Here is a 24860-nt window from a genome sequence, read left to right as displayed (position 1 = left end):
GTTCTATTTGTACTTGACAAGGCCAAACTAAACTTTTTTTTTTTTGCCTTGTTAGGAACTGCAAGGATTTTTCCATTCTATTTTTTTTTTTCCTCCAGACTGCAGCAGTCCTCTTCCAATAGAGCTGATTGGCTTCAACCCATAATCCCATTGGATTTCTTTCCCTATTTTTTTTTTTTTTTTGCAGAGAATGTCATTTGAGTACATATTACAGTGCTAAAAAGGAAATTTTAGTTGAATTTTTTTTTTCAATCACTGATTACTACTTAGTGAAGCTGGGGCACTCAAAGGTAAAACATGTATTTTTCTTTCAGACATGTTTTTGTTGGTGGAAACCCTGCATCTGCCCTGTGGGTACTGTAAAGACTTCGTAGGAGGCAGTCAGAAGGACTAACAAATTGCCTTATTAAAGGTGGTCTCGATTTGCTTTGCTTTATTGACTGTTTCATCTGTTCCCTTAACATTGCTGCAATTGGAAGCATTTCTGCTCCTGTAAAGGAAGAACAGGCAGATAATTAAACAGCCTAAGAGATGTAATAATTTATGATAGGTGAAGTTTAGGGTGCTCTAAGTGCCCACTAGGATATCTAAATGGAGTCCTAAAAAATATGGAGTTAGCCAGCAAAAGGAGAGGAAGAGCAAGCCAGGTAGCTTCACCAGTTTAAACAACCCAGAAGTTTCATGTAGTGAAGTACTTGAAAGTGGGAGTGGCAGGTATAAATCATGTCATTAACAGAACTTTTCTGCTATACTCAGAGGAGGCTTTATCCTGAGAAATAGAAATGAGAAGCCATGTAATGGGCTCAGATGGGGGTGATAAAACCAGAACCGTATTTTACTTGTTTTATTTGATATTCATTCAATTTGATTTAATCTAATTTAATGTCACACTCATGGCATGTGGAAGTTCCAGGCCAGGGATCAAACCCATACCACAGCAGCGACCCAAGCCACTGCAGTGGCAATGCTGGGTCCTTAACCCGCTGAGCCATTCTGGGAACTCCCAGAATGGCATTTTAGAAAGAGCCTGATGGCTGCAGAATTCAGAATGGAATGGAGGGGGCCAAGACTGGAGGCAGGATGCTTGCTGGGAAGCTGCTACAAGTTCTCCATTCTAAGTCTGGGCTGGGAGGTGGTCACAAGGGACAGGGTAGTGACAATGGGATGGAGAGACCTAGTGTCCTTCCTCAGTCCTACTGCTTTGGTGAGCACTCAGGTCTTCAGTTTGAAGTCTTCTACTTTCCTATGTAGATTCCACTGTGACTGTTTCTTCCACTCATCTCCTCTCACCTACTGCAGTGAAGGGTGTTATTTGTCCTCCTGAAACTTCCCAAAAGGTCCTGTCACAGGAGCAGGCTCTAGAGGAGGGCTCACCAGCTTTGCTGGTTTGAGTGTTGACTGTCTCCCGCAAAAAGAACAATACTTCATCAAGTATTGCTTGAGGTTCCGTATCATTTGTTTTACATGCTGCCATCTGGAGCTGCCCCCAGACATGTCCGTGACCACAGGGGCACCAAGACGCTTAGGACTGCAGTTTTCCATCTAGAAAGTTAATGTTTACCCCACCAGGGGGAGAAGTGCAAGTACTTCTTCCTAAAATAACATAATGAGTTACAGACTTCTTCACCACCTGACCATACTATATCCAACTATTTATAAATAATTCCTCCGAAATGACTTGGGTGTTGGGCAGTGCGGAGGGTAAATCAGCTCTCATGGGAGCCCAACCCACTGTAATCACGCAGTCCACCAGCAGAGTTCAATGTGACTGCCATAACATAGAGGTTGTGGGTTTTGATAAGATAAGTGAGCAGTAAATACCTAATAAAGTGAAGAAGAAATGCCAATTTAGAGGTCATTGGCCTCGCTGTGTTTCTCCTAAACCATTATGGGATTTGGGTAGGACATTAGTTTTATGGTTTGTTTTTGTTTCTGTTGTCATCTTTGCTCTATAGAAGCCCTGACTGAAATAGCCTCAAGCTATTCACGGTTGGTGAATTTAGACACCATTTCCCACCTTTCACCACTCTGCTTTCCTCCACTTCGATGCCTTCACCTGATACTCTCTGGAAAGCGGGAACATGAATGAATTAATTCATAGTAAGACTTTAGTGTGTCTTACTGTAAGGTGGACCCAGTCCCAGGGAAGCAAAGGTGACCTCAGACTCAGAGGGCCTGAGAAACTTGCTAAGAAACATGAATTTAGGTTCATGAAGATAACAGGAGGAAGTGCAAGTCAGAAGCAGTTCAGTAGAGATCAATGTCCAATGATCTGCCATGAACAGCAAGACTTCCTCCCCTCCTCCCCTCTGCAACTTTAATTTTTAACTTCACAAACCCTGCAACACCCTCACTTGAGATCTTTAACTGCTATACCTAGCAAGCTTTACTCCATGGTACTTATTCAAAAAGTCCTTTGGCCAGAAATAGGTTAAAGCATATCACTGGGAACTGTACCCACTCAAAACTACATTTCAGGCTCATGGAGATTTCAGTCTTTATCCCTTTTCCCAACCTCAGCCCTTCCTAGTTTTAGAGCCTGTCTAATCAAACCTGAATTTCACTCATTAAACTAAATTTATTGGGTTTCTACTTTATGCTAGACATTGTTCAAGACAAGTTCTCATCCTTGGCTGTAGCCTGGAATCATTCAGAGACATTTAAAAAAAAAATACTGTGCCTGGGACCCACCCAGAGATTCTAATTTAATTGGTTCTAGATGCAGGTTAGGCATCAGAACGTCTAAAGTGCTCCAAGTAATTATAATTCACAAATAAGAGCCATCGCTCCAAGTACTGGAGATATGGCAATGAACAAGACAAATAAGGCAGAACTCTTATTCTAACAAGTTCAAATTCTACCCTTCCTGTTATTACCCACTGCCTCAATTCTCTTGCAGCTTATCTTCTCTACTTGCTCTTCCAGGTCTTGGTCCTGGATAAGACCATCAAATCACTGTCTTGTCTCAAGCACTCAGGTGTCCTGGCACAGCTGTGTGAAGTGTATAACACTGCTGATTAGCTTCATTACAAATGTATGAGCTCCATCCTCAGTTTGACTCTCAACGTTGGCAAATTTTTCCTTATCTTTTGCCAGCTTCCTTTCTCATTTCTGATAGCAGATATTACAAATCTTTCTCTCTTAAAACCCCATATCAAGATCCTGTCTCTCTCACTCTCGTTGGATAACTCAACCTCTTTTTAACAAAGGAAATAATGGAGTTCCCGTCGTGGCCCAGTGGTTAACGAATCCAACTAGGAACCATGTGGTTGCAGGTTCGATCCTTGGCCTAGCTCAGTGGGTTGAGGATCAAGCATTGCCACGAGCTGTGGTGTAGGTCGCAGACGCGGTTGCGGATCCCGTGTAACTGTGGCTACAGCTCCGATTAGACCCCTGGCCTGGGAACATCCATATGCCACGGGAGCAGCCCTCAAAAGGCAAAAAGACAAAGTCAAAAAACAAACAAACAAAAAAACAAAGGAAATAGTAGCCAGAGTACTAAACTCTCTCAGCCCTTCTCCTTCCTGCCTTAACACTGCACACTTTTCCTCCCTTTATCTGTCAGTGCACCACGACCAGACCCTTCACTCTCTACAAACATCCTCAAGCATCTGCCCATTAAACATGCTTGGAATCCGTCTGTTCACTCTATCTTTCACTATCATGTATCTGGAAAGAATTCTCTATACTCACAGCCTCCACCTCCATTTCTCCACTCAGTCCTCTTGAATTGCAATTTGACTTCCACTGCTATCACTCTGTAGCTGTGCTTTCCAAACTTTTCCACATCATGGCAACCAGACAGAATTACTGTATTTATTTGGTATCCTGAGGACAACAATCAAGGTCACGGTAGGTGCCGCCACCACCACCCCAACCACCATGCCAAGAACTTCAGGGCTTAGTTTTGAACACACCTGCAACCAGTCATAGCTCAACAGCCTACCTTGGCCTAACAGGTAGGAGGCTCTGCTCCACTGAAACTTCTCTGGCAAAGGACACCAGTGACCTCACTGACAAATACAATGACCGCTCCTCTGTCCTCTTCCGTTCTATAGCAGAGTTTTATTGATCATGGAGACTCTATTTAAAATAACCACAGTTTGGTCAAGATAATGTCAAATTGGAGGCCAGGAAGCAGGTGGAGATGAGAAGAGTAGGCTTTCCTCTGTCTCCTTTAAAGCCCCGTTGTTTGGGAGAATCAACACGCAATGCCTGGGAATCCATGGTCAGATTATGTGGCCAGAGAAGATCATTTGCTATAGGCTTAATCAACTCACCAGAGTCTTAACCGACTCTTAGTAAATTGTGACACACAAGAATCATTTTGAGTATACTGTACCTCCCAATGATTTCACAAATTAATTCTAATTAATTAAGATCTTGAACATGGACTATGTGTTTCTGAGAGGCCATTCAGGGAGCCTCTGCCTTTTTGTTGTGTGTGTGGTTTAATTTGGGATTGTCCAAGGCATCTCTGAATAACTGCTTAACTTACCTTCATGTTGGCTTCATTTTCTCCCAGTTGTCCCTTACTAGAAGGGTAAAGTTTGGCCTGACAAAAGAGCATTTTCCCACCAAAATAACAGAGGATGGAATGTTAACAATTCGGCTACATTTAACCTGTGTAGCAGTTGGTGTGGTGGGAGGAGGTTTGGGAGACTGACTGGTTAAGTTAAATTCTAAGGTCATTGGCCACTTCAGTTTGCCCTACTATGCCTTTCCCCAATCGGGCTGGGGATGCTGGCGTTCACTGCCTTAGAAACACCTTATCATAAACCCACTGCGTGGACACCCAATACTCTGTAGGGATTTGTGGTGGTTATTTTCTATTTGCCCTTCCAGATCCATTCTCACCCATCTCAGCTCTGTCCTATACCCCTGAACACTGAGCCTTTAGAAATGGCATCATTTGGGCTTCCTTGCCCTTCAGCTTTAGGGTTAGGGTCAGTCATCAGCAGGAAATCTGAGGACAGGAGGGGAGGTCGGCATCATTATTTTCACTCTCCCTGCTCTTGCCACAGCTCTGAGTGGTTACACGCCTCCCCCTAAGGCCACAACTTCTGTCCTACAGTCCCTTTTCACAGAGCAGGCTCTTATCCAGTGCCAGAAACATCCTTCCCTGTCTTCCTCCTTCAGGCCTAGAGTTGGTAATGATATCTCAGTGTCCCTGGGGGCCTCATCATTTCTTGTTGTATCTTTGTACTGACCTCTCAGACTATACCCTTTATAACTAGTCCCTTCATTAAACTCTTTGCAGTTATATCCTTTGGCTATGTCATCTTTTTCCTGCCAAGACCCTGACTGTATGGGGACCTGTATAGCCATATACTTACAGTTTAGCATTTCAGTAAATACAATTCCTAATGTTATTCTATGTTTTCCTCGTAACTTTTTCTATTAATTTGGTTATCTACCATCTTACCGATCATGTTTCAAAAGATGTTATCCTAGGAATGGAGGGACAGAAGCTGTTGGCACTAGTAGACACAATTAATGTGGGTTCTAAGCAGAATGGCATGTCATCCATGAGCTAGGTTGAAAACCTTTGAAAACAAATGTGAAATTAGTAAATACATTTTAAGTTACTTCCAAGTAAAATATGATCACATTTTGATAAATGTAATTCTAATGTATTTATCTTATTTTTCCAATGTTATTGAGTCCACTTTGAAACCAGGGATATAAATATAGGCTGTACTTTTGTCTCCCTTATAAAACTCAGTATCTTAAGTGGTAAATACTATAGTACTACATGATTGACAGTTGGCTACATCTGCAAATTTGGAGGAACCAAGAATATGGAGGGCCAACTACCATTTAGACTTGGATTTTCAACTGTGTGGAGGGTTGGCCTCCCTAACCCTAGAATTGTTCAAGTGTCAACTATACAACAAAGGAAGCCAGAAAGAAATCAAAGGATGAGAGGGATAAAAGAAGGATATGATTAATTTATGAGACCTACTCAAAAAAGGGCAAGGGCAGCAGAGAATGAAGAACGTCAGGGTCAGGTTGAGTGGGTGGGGTGATATAATGCCAACAAATTCAATAGAAAACAATGTGGGGGTTGTTGGTTTTTTGTTTTTTTTTTTTACTGCACCCATGGCATACAGAAGTTCCCGGGCCAAGGATCAAACCCAAGCCACAACTATGACAATGCCAAATCCTTAACTGCTAGGCTACCAGGTAACTCCAAAAAACAATGAGTTTTAAAAACACAAAAGAAAACAGGAGATAGTTTTTCAATTATTAAAATTATTATTATGGGAGTTCCCATTGTGGCGCAGAGGAAATGAATCTGACTAGGAACCACGAGGTTGCAGGTTCTATCCCTGGCCTTGATCAGTGAGTTAAGGATCCGGCACTGCCGTGAGCTGTGGTGTAGGTCGCAGATGTGGCTCGGATCCCTCATTGCTGTGGCTGTGGCATAGGCCAGCGGCCGTAGCTCCGATTGGACCCCTAGACTAGGAACCTCCATATGCTACAGGTATGACCCTAAAAAGGCAAAAAAAAAAAAAATTATTATGACTTTCTTTTGAATATTACAGCATTTGATATTAAATACTGAATGCAAACTAAGGAGTCATCAAAGTTTAAGAGAATGTTATAAAGATATAATAAATGAGTTAAAGTTAATGACATGAAAGTACTCTGGATTCTTTTCAATAATAACATTAATATAAAAGTAAGATGTTATTTCATGTTAAATTTATAGATTGCATATATGATGTATACTCTAATGGCCACCGTCTGAAAACACACATAGGATTAGAAGGTTGAAGAAACCGGGAAGTCAAAGATTTTCATCTATTATTACTCATCATCTATGTATCTTTATCTGACAATATTTAACTACTAGAAAGTTGTAAACATGATTAGTATAGTATTTATTGCATGTCTGAGGTCACTGAATGCTTTCATGTGGAAAGCACAGCATGATGCAATTCTTACCTCCCCTTCATTATACAAAAGGCTTCAATAAACGGGCAGACTCTGTACCTTTCTCATTAGATATTTTAGTTTGACCTAATGGATGAAAAGTCAGGTCTGCATACAATTAGCATGTCCTTCAGCAGTATCATCTTCCTTCATTTTCAATCCATGAGCAGGGATGGCAGGGCAGGGCATCTGTTTTAATTTGCACTTCAAGTCCCAACCCTTTCTTCGTCTCTTGTCTTTTTAGGGCTGTGCCCATGGCATATGGAGGTTCCCAGGCTAGGGGTTGAATTGAAGCTGTAGCCACCAGCCTATGCCACAGCCACAGCAACTTGGGATCCGAGCCATGTCTGCAAGCTACACCATAGCTCACGGCAATGCCAGATCCTTAACCCACTGAGCGAGGCCAGGGATCGAACCCACAACCTCATGGTTCCTAGTCAGATTTGTTTCCACTACGCCACAATGGGAACTCCAAGTCCCAATCCTGTTAAGAAAGGCAAATTGGAGGAAGGTAACATAATCATATGCGATGCCCTAATAAAAGTGTAGAGGAGGATGTGTATATATGCACATTCTAATTGAGATACAACTGGGGGTGGGGGGGGGGAATAAAAGGGAGTTCCCATCATGGCGTAGTGGTTAACGAATCTGACTAGGAACCATGAGGTTGCACGTTCGATCCCTGCCCTTGCTCAGTGGGTTAAGGATCTGGCATTGCCATGAGCTGTGGTGTAGGTCACAGACACAGCTCAGATCCTGCGTTGCTATGGCTCTGGCGTAGACTGGCAGCTACAGCTCCGATTGGACCCCTGGCCTGGGAACCTCCATATGCTGCGGGAGCGGCCCAACAAATGGCACAAAAAAGAAAAGAAAAGAAAAGAAATACAACCAGGGGAACAAATGGCGATCCAGCCAGTGAAGAAAGTGAATGTCAGAGTTCCTGTTGTGGTTCAGTGGTAACAAACCCAACTGGTATGCATGAGGATGAGGACAAGGGTTTGATCCCTGGCCTATCTCAGTGGGTTAAGGATCCGGCATTGCCATGACCTGTGGTGTAGGTCACAGACATGGCTTGGATCCCGAGTGGCTGTGGGTGAGGTGTAGGCCTCTACCTCCAGCTCTTAGCCCCTAACCTGGGAGCCTTCATATGCTGTTGGTGTGGCCCTAAAAAGACAGGAAAAAAAAAGAAAGAAAGAAAGAAAGTGAATGTGGCCTGAAAGGCTGGCAGACTCTCCAGAAGTGTTCTATAGAAAGTCTATGAAGTCCAGTCTTTAGTTTTATAGGCTTAAAATTCAACTTTTCTCGAAAAGCAAGGTGATTGGTTTTCTAGAGAGAGACTCACAAGAATTACGTCAAAGAACACTCTACACATCAGATCCCTCTTCCTTCTTACCCAACCCCAGACAGTCTTGTAATTCAGATAGCCCCTTCCAGAATGGCAGGGTCCTTGCTTAAAAATTATGGCTAGTATTTCTTTTGGAAGAGTGAAATTTGCTCAACTATATAGAAAAAAAGTAGAGAATCATTGCCTTAGGCTTAAATTTTCCAAATTTTCTCAGCATGAGAATCATCTCAAGGAGTTCCCAACATGGATCAGTGGTTAGTGAATCCAGCTAGGAACCATGAGTTTGTAGGTTCGATCCCTGGCCTAGCTCAGTGGATTAAGGATCTGGTGTTGCCATGAGCTGTGGTGTAGGTCGCAGACACAGCTCGGATCCCGAGTTGCTGTGGCTCTGGTGTAGGCCGGCAGCTACAGCTCCGATTAGACCCCTAGCCTGGGAACCTCCACATGCCGCGAGTGTGGCCCTAGAAAAGGCAAAAAGACCAAAAAAAAAAAATCATCTCAGGCACTTGCTAAAAATGGTGTCAGCAACCCCTCCCCTGAAGTTTCATTAAGTTGTGGGTGGACCCCACTTAATGATGATTCTCATGCAAGTTTGGGCAGTGCTGCTCCAGGCTAATCTATCTGGGAATTAAATCATTATCATACAGGCCTCCTTTTTGCTGCATGCAGCTGAATTTTCCAAGGCACCTGTTCCCACTACCTTCCAGGAGACTCTAGGAACTGTATCTGTCATTTCTCATGTGCTCCCAGAACTTACCCCTTTATGGTGGATGTGAGAATCAAACAATAAAAACAAAGCAATCTCAACATTAGCCAGTCAAGTACAAACACAGACCCTGATATTAGACCAGCCCTTACTTCTGGCTCAAGTATTTCAACCAACCAGATTCCCCCGAATGATGGATATTTGGTACTATTCTCTCTAGCCCAGTTAATTTACTGCTCCATCCACAGCTATATACCATCTTGATTGGCTCATGGCTGCTCGGTACTTTTAAACTAATTTTCTCCTGCCTGTTTCCCAAATATAGGCATAATTTGTTGTTCAGTATAAGGAAATGCAGGTGGATGGGGTAAGTTAGTGGGGTTTGGATCCTGAGGCAGGAAAAGGGGAGGTGTAGGGTTCCTTAGAGTAGTCTGGCCTCTGCATGGAACAGCCAATATAAAATGTGAATATTTGCACTAAGATTAATCTCCTCTTGACATCTCCTGAGCTTTATTGTGCTAAATAAGTATGTCTCCATTCCAGCCTTGAATTGTATTACACAAGACTACTTTCTGTTTACCCTGACTTTGGCAAAGAGTAAGGCTGTCAGCTCCAAAAGAGGTAGTAGTGGGTTTATGAAGAAAAGAACTTCCCCATCCTACTCACATGCCTATTCCATCTTTATACACTTATTTTCATAATACTCTGTGATTTATTCCCCCTGATCTCCCTAACTCTACCCATCGCTCCCTAACCCTTCTCTTATACCCTCTGAAATTCCTACTTTGCAATCACAAACTCTGCTATTTGCTCAATTGCATTTCTAAATGTTCCCTATATTTTTTTGGACTTAACTGGGGACACACTTTGTCTGCAGCCTATTGAGGATGACTATCTTCTCACACTCTATGTACCTTGGAGTTGAAAGGTAAATCTGTGGCCTTGTGATTTCTAGAAATCCTTGGATCAAGATTATACCAGGCTTGGAGTTCCCATCATGGCACAGCAGAAATGAATCTGACTAGGAACCATGAAGTTGCAGGTTCAATTCCTGGCCTGGCTCAGTGGGTTAAGGATCTGGTGTTGTCGTGAGCTGTGATGTAGTTTGCAGACGAGGTTCAGATCTGATGTGGCTGTGGCTGTGGCGTAGGTCCGCAACTGAAGCTTCGATTGGACCCCTAGCCTGGCAACCTCCATATGCTGCAGGTGCAGCCCTAAAAAGAAAAAAAAAATCAGGCTTTTGTGAAATGCCCCACTCCTTTGAGGCATTCATGTCTTCTATACCATCCTTTTCCTCTCCTCGTTCCAACTCATTGTTAATGGTTCAGCACCTGATTTAGTCTTCTTCCCTACCTCTAGTCTGGCCATCTTTTAGGTGACTTCAGCATCCATGAGAATTACTCTTCCCACGCTATGAACTCTGAAGTGACCTCTTCATCTTCTCCTTCCCCCCACCTCACTCATCCACTCACAGCCACTTTCTAGGCCCTCCCATTGCCCAAGCTATTCAGATATATGGTTCATAAATCTCACCACTGATCTCTGTGCTTCCAAAATCTTCCATTTATTAGCCCTAGTTCACAGGTTCTGCAATGTCTCCAAGAGCTCTGGGCCATTTATCCTTTTACTGTTCCCGCATGCATCAGTCACTCCTCTATTTGTTTGTCTCCCCAACCATCGTTTATTCCCTAGCCCATTGTTACTCTGACACTGTCCCAGATGCTCTCCCTCCTTTGCCTGTCTGTTCCATCACTACCCTGATTCTTTGTGCCATGACCAGGTGGCTGAGCGCTTTCAGAGAAAGCCACTCTTGGTATCTCTATGGCCCCAACTTCAATGCAGTCTTCACAGTCATCTGTCAAATTTACAAAGTTTCTCTAGTCAGTTTATGTACTTACTTCCCAAGAAGGCAACTTCAGACTCTTTCGAAAGCCTCCCACCTCTTCCACTTCCTACTGTCAGTTACATTGTTACATTGTGGTTAGCAGAATGGGCCCCCCAAAGATGTCCACACCCTAATACTGGAACTGGTAAATATGTTACATTACATGGCAAAAGGGATTTTGCAGATGTAATTAAGGTTATGGGCCATAAAATTGAAAGAGTATCCTGAAATGTCCAGGTGGGCCCAATTAATCACATGAGTCCTTAAAAACAGAGACTTTCTCCAACAGAGGCAAAGAGATGTGGCCAGTGGAGAAGTAAGAGAGATTCCATTTGGGAGAAGGATTCAACATGCTGCGGCTGGCTCTGGGACAGATGCCTCTGGTGCCAAAGGTGACCCCCAACCCCCAAAGTAACAGCCAGCAGGGAAACAGAAACCTTTGTTCTGCATCTGGAAAGAACTAGATTCTGCTAATAACCTGAAGAAGCTTGGCAGCACATCAGGGCCTACTGATAAGAGCCCAGCTAGCCACACCTTGATTTCAGCCTCATGAATGGATTTGGCGTGGAGAAACCAGCAGACCTGCTATACTGTGCACTAATACATCTGTGTTATTTCAGGCTAGTAAGTTTGTGATCACTTGTTACAGCAACAATAGAAAACAAATACTCACTCTCCTAACTCGCCGAAAAATGGAAGCATCTAAAGGGGTGATTTCAACTTTCGACAAGCAACCTGCAAACAACTGTCACTCCCAGGCTTCTCTTTTTTCTTTTTTCCCTCTTGTGCTATTGGACTAGCTGTTTTTTCTCATCTCTTAGGCCGTTCCTTCCATCTGTGTTCTGGATACCATCTCCTCTTGACTTCTGAACTTTGATTATTGACTATCCTCCCTGGTGTCTCCCCCGCATCCCCTTTACGATTCCCTCCCATCAGCATTCAGTTACTTGTAGAACATTTTCCTCACCGAGAAAGAAACCTTGTACCTATTAGTCAGTCCTCATTTCCTGCCAACGCAATTTGTACTTTATAAATGTATTCTGGTAATACTTTAGCACCCCTTTATAAATCAGCCCTCCAGGAAGCCAACTTGCTGGCCAGCTGCTGAGAGCAGCTCTTCCTCACTCCCACTGAACCAGCATCCCACTCCACCACAGCAAACCCAGATTCCCTCTGGTAAAGGCTAACAAAGACTCTGTTACCAGATCCAATGGACTTTGACATCTTCATTTTATCTGCTCTCAAGAGCATTTCATAGAGATGGCCATTCCACCTTTCTCAAAAAGCCTTTTCCTTATTTTCCTAGATACTACACTCCCCTGGTTTTCTTCCTGTTGCTTGAGTTACATATTTACAGCATCATCTACAGTGTTCTTCTTTACCAAACCTGTAACATTGAGCTCTCTCTTGGATATCTCTTCTTATCACTCTGTACTCACTTTCCAGGCCGTCTCATTTCATTTTTTCCCTACAGCTTGCTTTTTGTTATTGAGGAATAATGGATTTACAATATTGTATTAGTTTCAGGTGTACAACATAGTGATTCACTATTTTTATATATTATATTTTATTTATATTTATTATAAAATATTGGCTATATTCCCTGTGCTATATAATATATCACTGTTGCTTATTTATTTTATACCTAGTAGTTTGTATCTCCTTTTTCTTTTTTTTCTGTCTTTTTGCCTTTTCTAGGGCCATTCCTGCCACATATGGAGGTTCCCAGGCTAGGGGCCTAATTGGAGCTGTAGCTGCTGGCCTACACCAGAGCCACAGCAACGTGGGATCCGAGCCATATCTGTGACCTACACCACAGCTCATGGCAACGCCAGATCCTTAACCCACTGAGCAAGGCCAGGAATCAAACCCGCAACCTCATGATTCCTAGTCAGATTCATTAACCACTGAGCCACGACAGGAACTCCAGTATCTCTTTAATCTCCTATTTCTATCTTGCCTTATCCCTTCCCCCTCCCCACTAATAACTACCACTTTGTTCTCTATACCATTGAGATAACTGTTTCTGCCTTGTTATGTTCGTTTTAATTTTTAGTTTTCACATATGTGATTATAATATAAAGTATTGATCTTTTTCTCTCTGACTTACTTTATTAAGCATAATGCCCTCCAGGTTCATCCGTGTCCTTTCAAATGCCAAAATTTCATTACTTTTTAAGGCTGAGTAGTATTCGACTGTATGTATATGTGTCTATGTATATATATACATGTATACAAAGATATACATATATATGTGTGTGTGTATGTATATATATATCCTCACATCTTCTTTATCCATTCATCTGTTGATGGACATTTAGGTTTCTTCCATATCTAGGCTATTTTTTTAAAATTTATTTTGCTTTTTAGGGCTACCTGCAGCATATGGAAGTTCCCAGGCTAGGAGTCAAATCAGAGCTACCGCTGCTGGCCTACACCACAGCCACAGCAGTGTGGGATCTGAGCAACATTGGTGACCTACACCACAGCTCATGACAACACCAGATCTCCAACCCACTAAGAAAGGCCAGGAATCGAACTTGCATCCTTAAGGATACTAGTTGGATTTGTTTCTGCTGCACCACAAAGGGAACTCCCAAATCTAGGATTTTTTTTTTTTTTTTTTTTTTTTTTGTCTACTTAGGGCTGCACTGTAGCATATGGAGGATCCAGGCTAGGGGTTGAATCAGAGCTGTAGCTACTGGCCTACACCACACCCACAGCAACACCAGATCTGAGCCTTGTCTACAACCTATGCCATAGCTCACAGCAATGCCAAATCCTTAACCCACTGAGCAAAGCCAGGGATTGAACCTGCGTCCTCATGGATACTAGTCAGATTAGTTTCTGCTGAGCCACGACAGAAACTCCTCTAGGCTATTTTAAATAATGCTGCTGTGAATATTGAGGTGCAGGGATCTTTTCAAACTAATGTTTTCATTTTCTTCAGATATATGCCCAGGAGTGGAATTGCTTGATCACATAGTAGTTCTATTTGCAATGAAAATAGATTGCAATAGGTTGCAATGAATTTGTAGATTGCCTTGGGTAGTATGATCATTTTAATAACTTAATTTTTATTTTATTTTATCCATGAATAAGTATATATTTCCCTGTATTTGGGTTATCTTGAATTTCTTTCTGTCAGTGTCCTACAGTCTTCTAAGTACAATTAGATTTATTCCTAGGTATTTCACACTTTTTGATGAGATTGTAAATGGGATTATTTCCTTAATTTCTCTTTCTGATAGTTTGTTGTTAGTTTAGAAATGCAACCAATTTCTGTATATTAATTTTGTACCCTACAACTTTACCAAATTCATTAATGAATAGTTTTTTGGTGGTATCTTGAGGATTTTCTATGTATAGTATCAGTCATTTGTAATGACAGTTTTACTTTTTCCTTCCTATTTTGGGTTCTCTTTAAAAAAAAATTATAATTGCCTTTTTTGCTATTTACTTTGACTATTCTGTCACTTAGCTATGCCTGCATAACAAGTGGCCCTAAATCAAATGGCTTAATATAATGTCTTTCAGAGTTCTCACTGTGGCTCAGCAGGATAAGAACCTGACTACTATCTATGAGGATGCAGGTTTGATCTCTGGCCTCACTCACAGTCAAGGATCCAGTATTGCCACAAGTTGCGGCATAGTATGCAGATGTAGCCTGGATCTGGCATGCCTGTGGCTGTGGTATAGGTGGCAGCTGCAGCTCCCATTTGACCCCTAGCCTGGGAACTTCCATATGCCACAGGTGTGACACTAAAAAGAAAAAAAAAAAAGCCTTTATTATTTTTAAGTTTTATTGAAATATAGTTGATTTACAATGTTTTAGTTTCAGGTGTACAGCAAAGTGATATGTATATATTCTTTTTTAGAGTATTTTCCATTATAGGTTATTAAAAGTTATTGAGTATAGTTCCCTATGCTATAAAATAGGTCCTTGTTGGTTATATAGTGTGTGTATACTATATAGTAGTGTGTATATTTTCAATTTGGATTCCTTTTATTTCTTTTTCTTGTCCCATTATTGTGGTTAGGATTTCCAGTATTACGTGGAAGAAAGTGATGAGAGTGGGTGAGCATCCCCTCCTTGTTCCCATTTATGGAGTAAAATCTTTCAGCTTTTCACTGTTGAGTGTAATGTTACCTGTTGGCTTATCATACATGGCCTTTATTATGTTAAGGTATGTTCCCTATATACCCACTTCTGTATTTCATTTATTTCTGCTCTGATCTTTATGATTTCCATCCTTTTACTTACTCTGGGTTTTGTTTTTGTCTTTTTAGTTCCTTTAAGTGTAGGTTTAGGTTCTTTGAGATTTTTCTCGTTTCCTGAGGTAGGCTTGTATTGCCATAAACTTTCCTCTTAGAACTGCTTTTGCTGTGTGCCATAGACTAGATCTAGCATATGATCTGTCCTGCAGAGTGTTCCATGTGCATTTGAAAAGAATATGTATTCTGCTGCTTTGGGATGGATTGTATTATATGTCCATTTGGACAATGTTTTCTTACTGATTTTCTGTCTAGATGATCTATTGATGTAAGTGGGGTGTTAAATTCTCCTCTGATTACTGTGTTGCTGTCAGTTATTCCCTTTATATCTGTTAATATTTGCTTTGTGTATTTAGGTGCTCCTTTGTTGGGTACATATATATATTTGTTATATATTCTTCTTGGATTTATCCCTTGATTATTAGGTAATGTCTTTGTTTTTTATAATAGTCTTTGTTTAAAAGCCTATTTTGACTGATGTAAGTATTGCTACCCCAGCTTTCTTTTGATTTCCATTTCTATGATGTATCTCTTTTCATCCCCTCACTTTCAGTCTATGTATATGTTTAGATCTGAGGTATCTTGTAGGCAGCATGTAGGTAGCTCTTATTATTTTTAATCCATTCAACCACCCTAAATCTTTTGTTTGTGGCATTTAATCTATTTACACTTAAAGTAATTATTGATAGGTTATACTTAATGCCATAGTTGTTTTCTGATTGCTTTTGTAGTTCTTTTTTTCTTCTTCTCTTGCTCTCTTTGTGAAATGATGTCTTTCTTTAGTATTATGTTTTAATTCCTCTCTATTTTTTTATGTTTCTATATTAGGTTTTGGTTCATGGTTACCATGAGGTGTGTGTGTATGTGTTTGTGTATGTATGTATGTGTATATATATATATATATAAAATCATTTTAGGTTGCTGTATGTGTATATATATATATATAAAATCATTTTAGGTTGCTGATCTCTTAATTTCAAGTACATTTTAGCAACCCTGCATCTTTACTTTCCTCCCCCCATTACTACTGTTTTTGACATCATATTTGAGTTCTTTTTGTTTTGTGTATCCCTTAACTACTTACTGTGTATGTAAATAATTTTACTACTTTTGTCTTCTAACTTTCCTGCTAACTTTGTATGAGGTTGATTTACTACCTTTACTGTATATTTGGGCTCTACCAATGGGCTTTTTCTTTTTGTAATTTTCACATTTTTAGTTGAGACCTTTTGTTTTTTTACTGAGAGACGTCTCTTTAACATTCCTTATGAAGCTAGTTTGGTAGTGCTGAACTCTTATCTTTTGCTTATCTGTAAACTTTTGATCTCTCCATCAAATCGAAATCAAAGCCTTGCTTGGTGGATTATTCTTGGTTGTAGGTTTTCCCCTTTCATTACTTTAAACATATCATACCACTCCCTTCTGACCAACAGAGTTTCTGCTGAAAAGTCAGGTGATAGCCTGATGGGAGTTCCCTTGTACATAACTTATTGCTTTTCCCTTGCTGCTTTTAATATTCTCTCTTTATCTTTAATTTTTACTGTCTTAATTACAATGTATCTTTGTATGTTTCTCCTTGGGTTGATCCTGTGCTATGCTCCTTGCTGGACTCTTTGTGCTTCCTTGACCTGAATATCTGTTTCCTAAGTTAGGGAAATATTCAGCTATTATGTTTTCAAATATGCTCTCAGCCCACTTGTCTGTCTCTCCTCTTTCTGGGACCCTATAATGCAAATGTTAGTATGCTTGGTGTTCCACAAGTCTCTTAAACTCTACTCATTTCCTTTTATTTTTTTTTCTTTTTTCTGCTCAGCTTCAGTGATTTCCATAACTCTGTCTTTCAGCTCACTGATCCATTCTCTGTATCATTTAATCTACTTTTAATTCCTTCTAGTATATTTTTCATTTCTAGTATATATTTTCATTTTATTGTATTCTTTATCTCTTGTTCTTGTTTATATTTTCTCTTTGTTAAAACCTCCTAATTTCTTACTCTGTTCATCCATTTTACTCCTGAGTTCTTTGGTCATCTTTACAATCACCACCTTTTGCTCTTTCTCAAGGAGATTGCCTATCTCCACTTCACTTAGTTTCTTCTTTTAGGGCTTATCCTGTTCATTTGGAACATTGTCCTCTGTCACCTCATTTGCTCAAGTTTGCTATTTTTATTTCTATGTATCTTATAGGTTGGTTACATTTCCAGACCTTGGATAAGTGGCCATTTGTAGGAGGTATCCTATGGATCCCAGTAGTGCATTCCCTTTTGATTATCAGATCTATATACTTTAGGGGTGCTCCCTGTGTTGGGTTTCTATTATGGTCAGCTGATTACTGTGGGTGGTTTGGTAGCCATGGCTGGCTACCCATCCTGTTGGTGTCAGTACCTGCCTTGTGTGGAGGTTGGCCGCCACTGGTTGGTGGGCCCAGGTCATGAGGTGGCTGGCTATAGAACCCTGGGAGATCCTAGGACTAGTGCTGGCTCATGGTTGGCAAAGCCAAGTTCTGTGGTGGGTGACTGTGGGGCTGGGCTTCCCAGATACAGTATTAGCTGTTGGATGGGGCCAGTTCCTGACATAGCTGGCTGCAGGTGCCCGGATTTCCCAAAGCTGGTGCTGGACCCCTGTAATTGGGACTGGAGACCAGGGTGCTGACTGAAGAGTCCAAGTATCTCCAAGCCAGTGTTAGCCTGATGATGGGTGGGACCATGGGGAATCCCAGGACTAATGCTGTCTCACTGGTATGTAGAGGTGTGTGCTGCAGTCTTCAGCTTCAGGGCCTGGGGGTTCCAAAGCTGGCTTCAGCCCATTGGTGGGCAGGGCTAGATCCTGGGACTGCTGGCTGAAAGGCCTAAGTTGTCCCAGAGCTGTTGGGCATGGCCAGACCCTGGAAGTTCCCAGGGTTGGTACAAGGCTCCTAGTTTGCTGGCTGGGTCCTGACAAGGCAGGCCGCAGGACTACATTGGTCCTGGGGCCAGTGTCTGCCTGCTTCTGTGTGAGGTCCAGGTCCAAGATATCCTAGGGCTGGTGGGCTGCCCACCCAGGTGTGGGTCTTGACTATAATCTGATTTCACCCCTCCTACACATCCCATTGTCATTGTGGTTTCTTCTTTAGATATTTAGTTATAAAGGATCTTTTCTGGTGGATTCTGATCTTTCTCATCTATAGTTGCTCTCTAAATAGTTGTAATTTTGCTGTGCCCATGAGAGGAGGTGAGCTCAGAGTCTTCCTACTCCACCAACTTGGCCAAGCTTTCCTGTGGCTTTCTTATGTACATGATGATTATTCTTAAATTTATTTCTGCAGTTCATGCCTATTTATTTATTTATTTATGTATTTGCTTTTTAGGGCTGCACCACAGCATATGGAAATTCCCAAGCTAGGGGTTGAATCAGAGCTGCAGCCACAGCCACAGCCACAGCAAGGTGGGATCCTAGCCACATCTGCAACCTATGCCACAGCTTGTGGCAATGCTGGATCCTTAACCCACTGAGTGAGGCCAGGGATCAAATCCACATCCCTAGGCAGGTTTGTTACCACTGCGCCACGATGGGAACTCCCTGCAGTTCTTGGCTTTTTTCTGAGTTCCTGACTACTATCCTCAGCTGCCCACTTGACATCTCCAATTATACATCTCATATCTCAAAGTCATCATGTTTAAATAAAATTCATCATCTTCCTTCACAAACCTGTTCTTATCTTGGCATTCCTTGTCTTGGTAAGGGGCACTACAATCCATCCACCCAAGTGCTCAAAGAAGCAAAAAAGTAGGATACATCTTTGGCTCCATCCCCATATCCAATCGATCTGTGATCTGCAAGTTCTGTCCATCATACTTCAAATCTGCTCTACTTTCTACATTCCCATCAGCACTCTCCTAATGCAGACCATTGCCATTTCACACACAAACTGCTGCAAACCTGTGTAATTGCTGTCGCTATATCCTCCCCATTTTCCACCAATTCAGAAATAGCATGGACAGTAATGTTAATAAAATGTGGCAAATAGTACATTTAACTTACTTTTCGGAATACCCCCAAACACTTTTATTTAATATAGAACATTTGTATACATAGCATAGTAGTACTAACTATAAATCAGATAGCCCAAGGCTTTTCATTAATAGCAAAATATTAAACTAAAAAAATTAAACTAAATTTCTCCCCAATCAAGAACCAGACTACTAGATTTAAATGCACATATATACAAGCACAAGCATATATATTTTTGGCACACCTTGCAGCCACTGAAACATTTTTTGTCTTTTTAGGGCCGCACCCACGGCATACGGAAGGCTAGGGGGTCCAATAGGAGCTCTAGCTGGCGGCCTACACCACAGCCAGAGCAACATCAGATCCGAGCCGTGTTTGCAACCTTCACCACAGCTCAGGGCAATGCCAGATCCTTAACTGAGCAAGGCCAGGGATCAAATCATGGATACTAGTCAGATTCATTTCTGCTGAGCCAGGACAAGAAGTCCAGAACTAAATTTTTTTTTATTACTCAATGAATTTATTACATTATAGTTGTACAATGATCACCACAATCCAATTTTACAGGATTTCCATCTCACAATCCCAGAGCATCCCCCCCCCCCAGAACTAAATTTAAAAAAAAATCAGAATAAGACTTATTTGTATGATGTTACCGGAATTATTCTAAACAACAGAAATCTAAGAGAAGGAGACTGGACACCAAAATGTTAACTGTGTTTATATATTTTTTTCTGTTACTCCATAATATAATATTACCTTGTATTTTTTTTAAATAAACATTTTAAAAACCAAAGTGAGATAGAGTTCCCTGGTGATGCGGCAGGTTAAGTTCCCAGTGTTGTCACTATTGTGGCTTGGGTCATAGCTATGGCACAGGTTCGATCCTTAGCCCCAGAATTTCTGTGTGCTGCAGGTGCAGCCAAAAAAAAAAAAAAAAGTAAGAGTATTGTTACATTGAAAGAGTTGTATCAGTGCAGGGGCAGTTTAAAGATTAGTGGCTAAAAACATTAACTTTGGGGCCAGAAGTCCCTGGTTTTATGCCCCAATTGTGTGAATGTGATCTCTGGGAAATGAAAATCTCTCTTTATCTTTGGATAGCTCATGTAAGAGGAGGACATTTGATGTATCTATCTCAGATTGTTGCTGAAATTATTAAATACTCAGTAAATGGTAGGTGGTTGCTCTTTGGATTGGCTTGGCAGAGTGAATATGTGAAAACCCAGATTCGGAAGGTAATCAGCCTTAACCTCTAGTTGTTCTGGGTATTACTGTCTCTCCAACCAGACAGTAGGCTCCTTTATGTCATGGACTCATATTTCTGCCTTCTCAATTCTAATGTTGCTTGTGTTGTTGTTTTTCATTTAAAAAGTAATATAAGCTCATTGAAATTAGTCCAAAAATACTAGTTTCCCCCTCACATTCTTCCTTTTCTGTACAGTTGTCCTCAGTATCTGCAGGACCCTGGTGGATACCAAAATCCATGGGTGCTTAAATCCCTTATGTTATATGGCAAATAATTTATGTATAACCTATGCACATGCTCCCATATGCTTTAAAGCATCCCTCGATTACTTATACTATCTCATACAATATAAATGCTATCTAAATAATTGCTAATGCAGCAGATTCCAGTTTTGCTTTTTGGAATTTTCTGGATTTTTTTCTGAATATGTTCTATCCACAACTGGTTGAATCTAAGGGTGCAGAACCTGCAGATACAGAGGGCTGACTGTATCTCACTGCAAGAGGTAATATACAGTTTGATTCTGGATTTGGGAAGGGGGAAAGTTGTGTTTGATTTATAAAAATTGTTTGTGTGTGTGAGAGAGAGAGAGAGAGGGAGAGAGAAAATGTGCTTCCCATCTGCTTATATGTTTCCCTTAACAAGGACAGTTTACTGAATAAGAGCCTATGGAATGACTTTATTATTATTATTATTGCCTATACGGTACTTCATAATGTAGAATTACTTCACTATTAGTTTGTTCTTTAAGGCTTGTTCATTCATTTATTTCATTCACTAAATAATTATATACCAGGCACTGAATCCTGGGAAAATTATAAATAGTGCTTCTATAAACATCTTTATGCAATTTTTTAAAAAAGCCAACTTTCCCATTGCTAAGACATATGTTTAGAAAATTCACATGGTGATTCTTAGCTAAACAACATGGGCACAAAATGGGAACTCAATAAACATTTGTTGCTTGAGTCAGTGCCTTCGTTTGTGCACAGCAGGAGTTATTATAAGAGGAGATAAGTACTACAGATATATATGTTTTCCTAACTTAATCAGTATGTTTTATCATACCAAAGGAATATCTGTAAAACTTGATTTACAGTATGTACTGGTTTAAAAAAGAAACGGACAGGAACACAACTGTCAGCCCTTTCTCTCTCTTAGAACATTCAGCATTATTATTTTTGGAAAGTGACTAATCGGGGACTTAGTAAACTTTGATATGTTGTAAGAACAAAAAGGTTCAGTTGAAAAAAAAAATCACCTCTCACTGTGAGACGGACAAGTCAGTCAGTGTTTTTCAAAACATAGAAATAAGATGAATAATTTGCTTTCTCAGATGTTGATAACGAGTAGAATGGAACTCAATCATAATTGGCCTATTACATTTACTGGAGGATATTTAAATTATATAATAAAATCACCTAGTTATTTATTTCACAATATTTAAACTGAGGCGCAATAGTAACCACAAATTCAAAACTAGTCATTAAGCAGCCCCCATGCCAACGGAGACCTTCCTATGATGGAGTGTAGCATTTATATCTGCAACAAAGCATGTAGGTTGCCAGGCCTTCTTTTGAGCTTTCTGACTTCACCCATGTACATAGGCCCCAGAGCCCCCAATATCATTTTTTTTAATCTATAGAAAATCTTATTTAAACACATCTCCATAATGTCTGAACATGTTGGTTGTAAAGTAGGGAGTACATGGAATATTCACTCAAACTTGCCTATGGCTACACATTTGAAATCTGGTCCTTCTGTGTTCATCAGCGGACAGGTGAACAGCAGACCCAAGTCTCTGATTAGATCTGTGATTGTCTATAAAAACCATTGTTTTGAATTTCCATTTACTTTGCATCCTACAAACAAATCCATTTGCTAGTGCCTTCTGGGCAAAATGCCTGGGCTTCGTAAAAAACGAACTCCTATTGAAAAGGAAAAATAAGCCCAAGGTAAGTAAATTTCAGTTGTCAGTGTTCTCTTCTGGGTTCTTACCTTTCAGTAGCTTGAAATGACTGCATTTTCCACGACAAAGATGTTGAACCTTTGGTTAATTTCAGGAGCATTTTCATTTAGGGGAAATTTCTGTGGTGACACCAGTTGTCAGTTTCAGGGTTTTTTCTGTATTTTTTTTTTCTATTACTATCCTGTTTAATTACCATAAACTGATGGTTGTTTACCTCCATGATTTCTGTACTGGGCACCCAGACACGCCTCTGGATTATTTTTGTTTATGTGTAATCACCCAAAAGCTAGTTCAAATCCTAAACAATTACCCTGTCCGAAAGTAGAAATTAACATAAAACATATCTCAATGTAATTCAATAAAGATTTGGCCAAATTCTCTCTGATTCATGCTAGTAAGAATCTGAGGCAGCCATCGTTTACTCTGAAAACTGCCTAGCAGGTGTATGAATAGCAACTCCAAGAAATGTAGAGCCTTGACCATTTTAAAGAAGGCAACACCCCTTCTAAAAACATAACTGCTGAGCTCATCAAAGAAACCACACAGGGCCGCCTTGTGGCTCCAAAAGCTGCGGAAAAGCGCAGTGTTGAGTTGAGCAAAGAACTATTTACTCTGGTGTTTATTTTGGTTACTGTTTTTTATCCTTAATAAGAAGCAAATCAATTAACAGGACAAATGGCATGGTTGATAGTCACCTAAGGGAAAGTATTATTAGTCTCATTAACTTGGAGCACCCTTCCAGCTCACACCTAGAATTACCACCGTGCGGACCCATGACTAACCCTGCCGGGCAGCCCTGTGAGGTTTGGAAACCCACCTCTTTGACCTAGGCCCAGGCAATACCCGGTGAGTAACCGCTGGTGCACAAGCCCACTCACACCGATGTCAGGAAGCAGGTCCCAAATAAGGCGAGGTGCGGGGGTGGGGGGATCCCTTCCTGACCCCACCTTTGAAAGTTGCAGGGAGTGGCACCCAGAGAACTTTCCCAGATTGATCTCTGTCACTGCTCAAGGAAGGTCCGCTCCAGCCTTTCTGCACGGAGCCAATCAGCCCTGCCTGCCAAGCCACTCCTTCCCTGCACCTTTAACGGTTGGGAGCCGGGAAACGTCGGCTGGGGTTTTCTTCTTAAGAAGTCGCACCGGTTTTTCGAGCTCCGCTCTGCGTCTGGAGGGCTACAGCAGCGGGAGCGGGTGCCGCCGGGTGAGTCACTGTTTGGAAATGGAGTGGGCGGGCGAGGGTGTGAGAGAATGAATGATGTCAGGAGCGCGCAGGGCGGCGGGCGGGGAGAGCGGGCAGCCGGGCCGCGGGGCCGCGGTAAACACCGAGCGCCGTGCCGCGGGCTGAGCTGGGCGGGGAGACCCCGCCCTCGGCCGCACGGAGCCGTCCTCGGCCGCCCGAGCCTGGCCGGTACTGCAGCGCCGCTGAAAGCGGCCTCGAAGGCGGCAGCCGCGGGAGGGACCCGGAGAGCAGCTTCCCTGGCGGGGCCGAGGCACGAGAGGGCGAGACCCCGAGTAAACTTTCCAGCGGCTTCGGCCGGGGGCATCTGCGGCGGCGGCGGCTGCGGGCTCCGTCCCCTGGCAGATCCCGGCGGGGGAGCTAGTGCCTTGCGCTGGGAAGGTCTGGAGCCCCAGCCGAGAGCGGGTAAGGAGCGCCCGAGAGGCTGGGGGGGAGGATGGGCTGAAAAGCGGCGCGGCAGGCGCAGCGCGGGTACGCGAGGGTGGACTGATAACGCGGACGTGGCTCTAATTCGGCCCCCAAGCGCCCCGCCCCAGGGCATCCTTCCTTGATTTTGCCTGATTAAGGATGGACGGTGTAGCTTCGTCTCCTTCTCTGAGCATTAGCCTCATTCATTTGCAACCATTTCAGGTAACTAGGTCCTGGCGTTGGAAAGTCGCAGATTGAACCTAGATTGTCCAGAGCCACTCTGGAGGTCAGGGTTGAAGTTCAGGAGGTGGAGGAGGGACTGTCTCTGAGCTTTTTTGAGAGGCACTTACTGATGATGTGTGAACCGTGATAGCCCAGCTCTGAGCTGCCACACTGAAATATTTCAGCGTTTGGCATTCCAGAGCTGCTCCCCTTAAGGTAAAGGAGCCTTGGTGTTTCAGCGCAAGTAGGTGGAAATGGATCTGTCTACCTCTCTGAGATATGGATAATGGTTAATAGCCCGTGGCTACGTCTTGAAACAATGCACATGTTATGGCCTGTAATTTTTTTATATCAGTCTGCCATTCTTCTATTTCATCTTGCTTGCTTTAATATGATCTTAATATCATTTTGAACATGTATGTTACGTTTTTGAAGAGATTCAACTGTTTAGTGTCTCTAGGTGGGCGTGGATTTTGAAGTTAACTTTTGAAATCCTTGGTTTCACTCCTAGTCTTATCTATAAACTGTGGGTTCTCAGTCAGTCGCATTAAACCTCTGAACCAATAAAATGGGACTATAACTACTTCAGAGCACAGTAATGAGGATTAAAGGTCAGAGGACCTCTCATAATGTCAGGCAC

At 41.9% G+C, this 24860-nt stretch overlaps 1 protein-coding gene and 1 long non-coding RNA gene across 5 annotated transcripts in view; one reads left to right on the top strand and one right to left on the bottom strand.

Annotated features, from left to right (window-relative positions):
- LOC125137678 (uncharacterized) overlaps positions 1-23341 on the bottom strand; it is a 47418-nt gene extending 24077 nt beyond the window's left edge. Inside the window, exons 1-2 of the long non-coding RNA XR_007137475.1 lie at positions 23172-23341; positions 22384-22473 (exon numbers count right to left, since the gene is read on the bottom strand). This is a non-coding gene — a long non-coding RNA (uncharacterized LOC125137678). The remainder of the gene's footprint in view (positions 1-22383; positions 22474-23171) is intronic.
- An 88-nt stretch (positions 23342-23429) lies between these two features.
- The window catches only part of SGMS2 (sphingomyelin synthase 2), an 88946-nt gene continuing 87515 nt past the window's right edge, over positions 23430-24860 (top strand). Inside the window, exon 1 of one of the 4 annotated variants that reach the window (XM_047798604.1) lies at positions 23430-23554. The gene's annotated coding sequence lies outside the window, so the exon portion shown is untranslated. Of the gene's footprint in view, positions 23555-23862; positions 23996-24860 lie in introns of those variants that run through there. The other 3 variants (XM_047798602.1, XM_047798603.1, XM_047798601.1) reach the window with 3 other exon arrangements.

The sequence above is a fragment of the Phacochoerus africanus genome, chromosome 10 (genome assembly GCF_016906955.1).
Source record: "Phacochoerus africanus isolate WHEZ1 chromosome 10, ROS_Pafr_v1, whole genome shotgun sequence".
In the NCBI taxonomy this organism is placed as follows: Eukaryota; Metazoa; Chordata; class Mammalia; order Artiodactyla; family Suidae; genus Phacochoerus; species Phacochoerus africanus.
The sequence above is the reverse complement of the archived record's forward strand: the minus strand, read 5'-3'. Positions and strand labels throughout refer to the sequence as shown.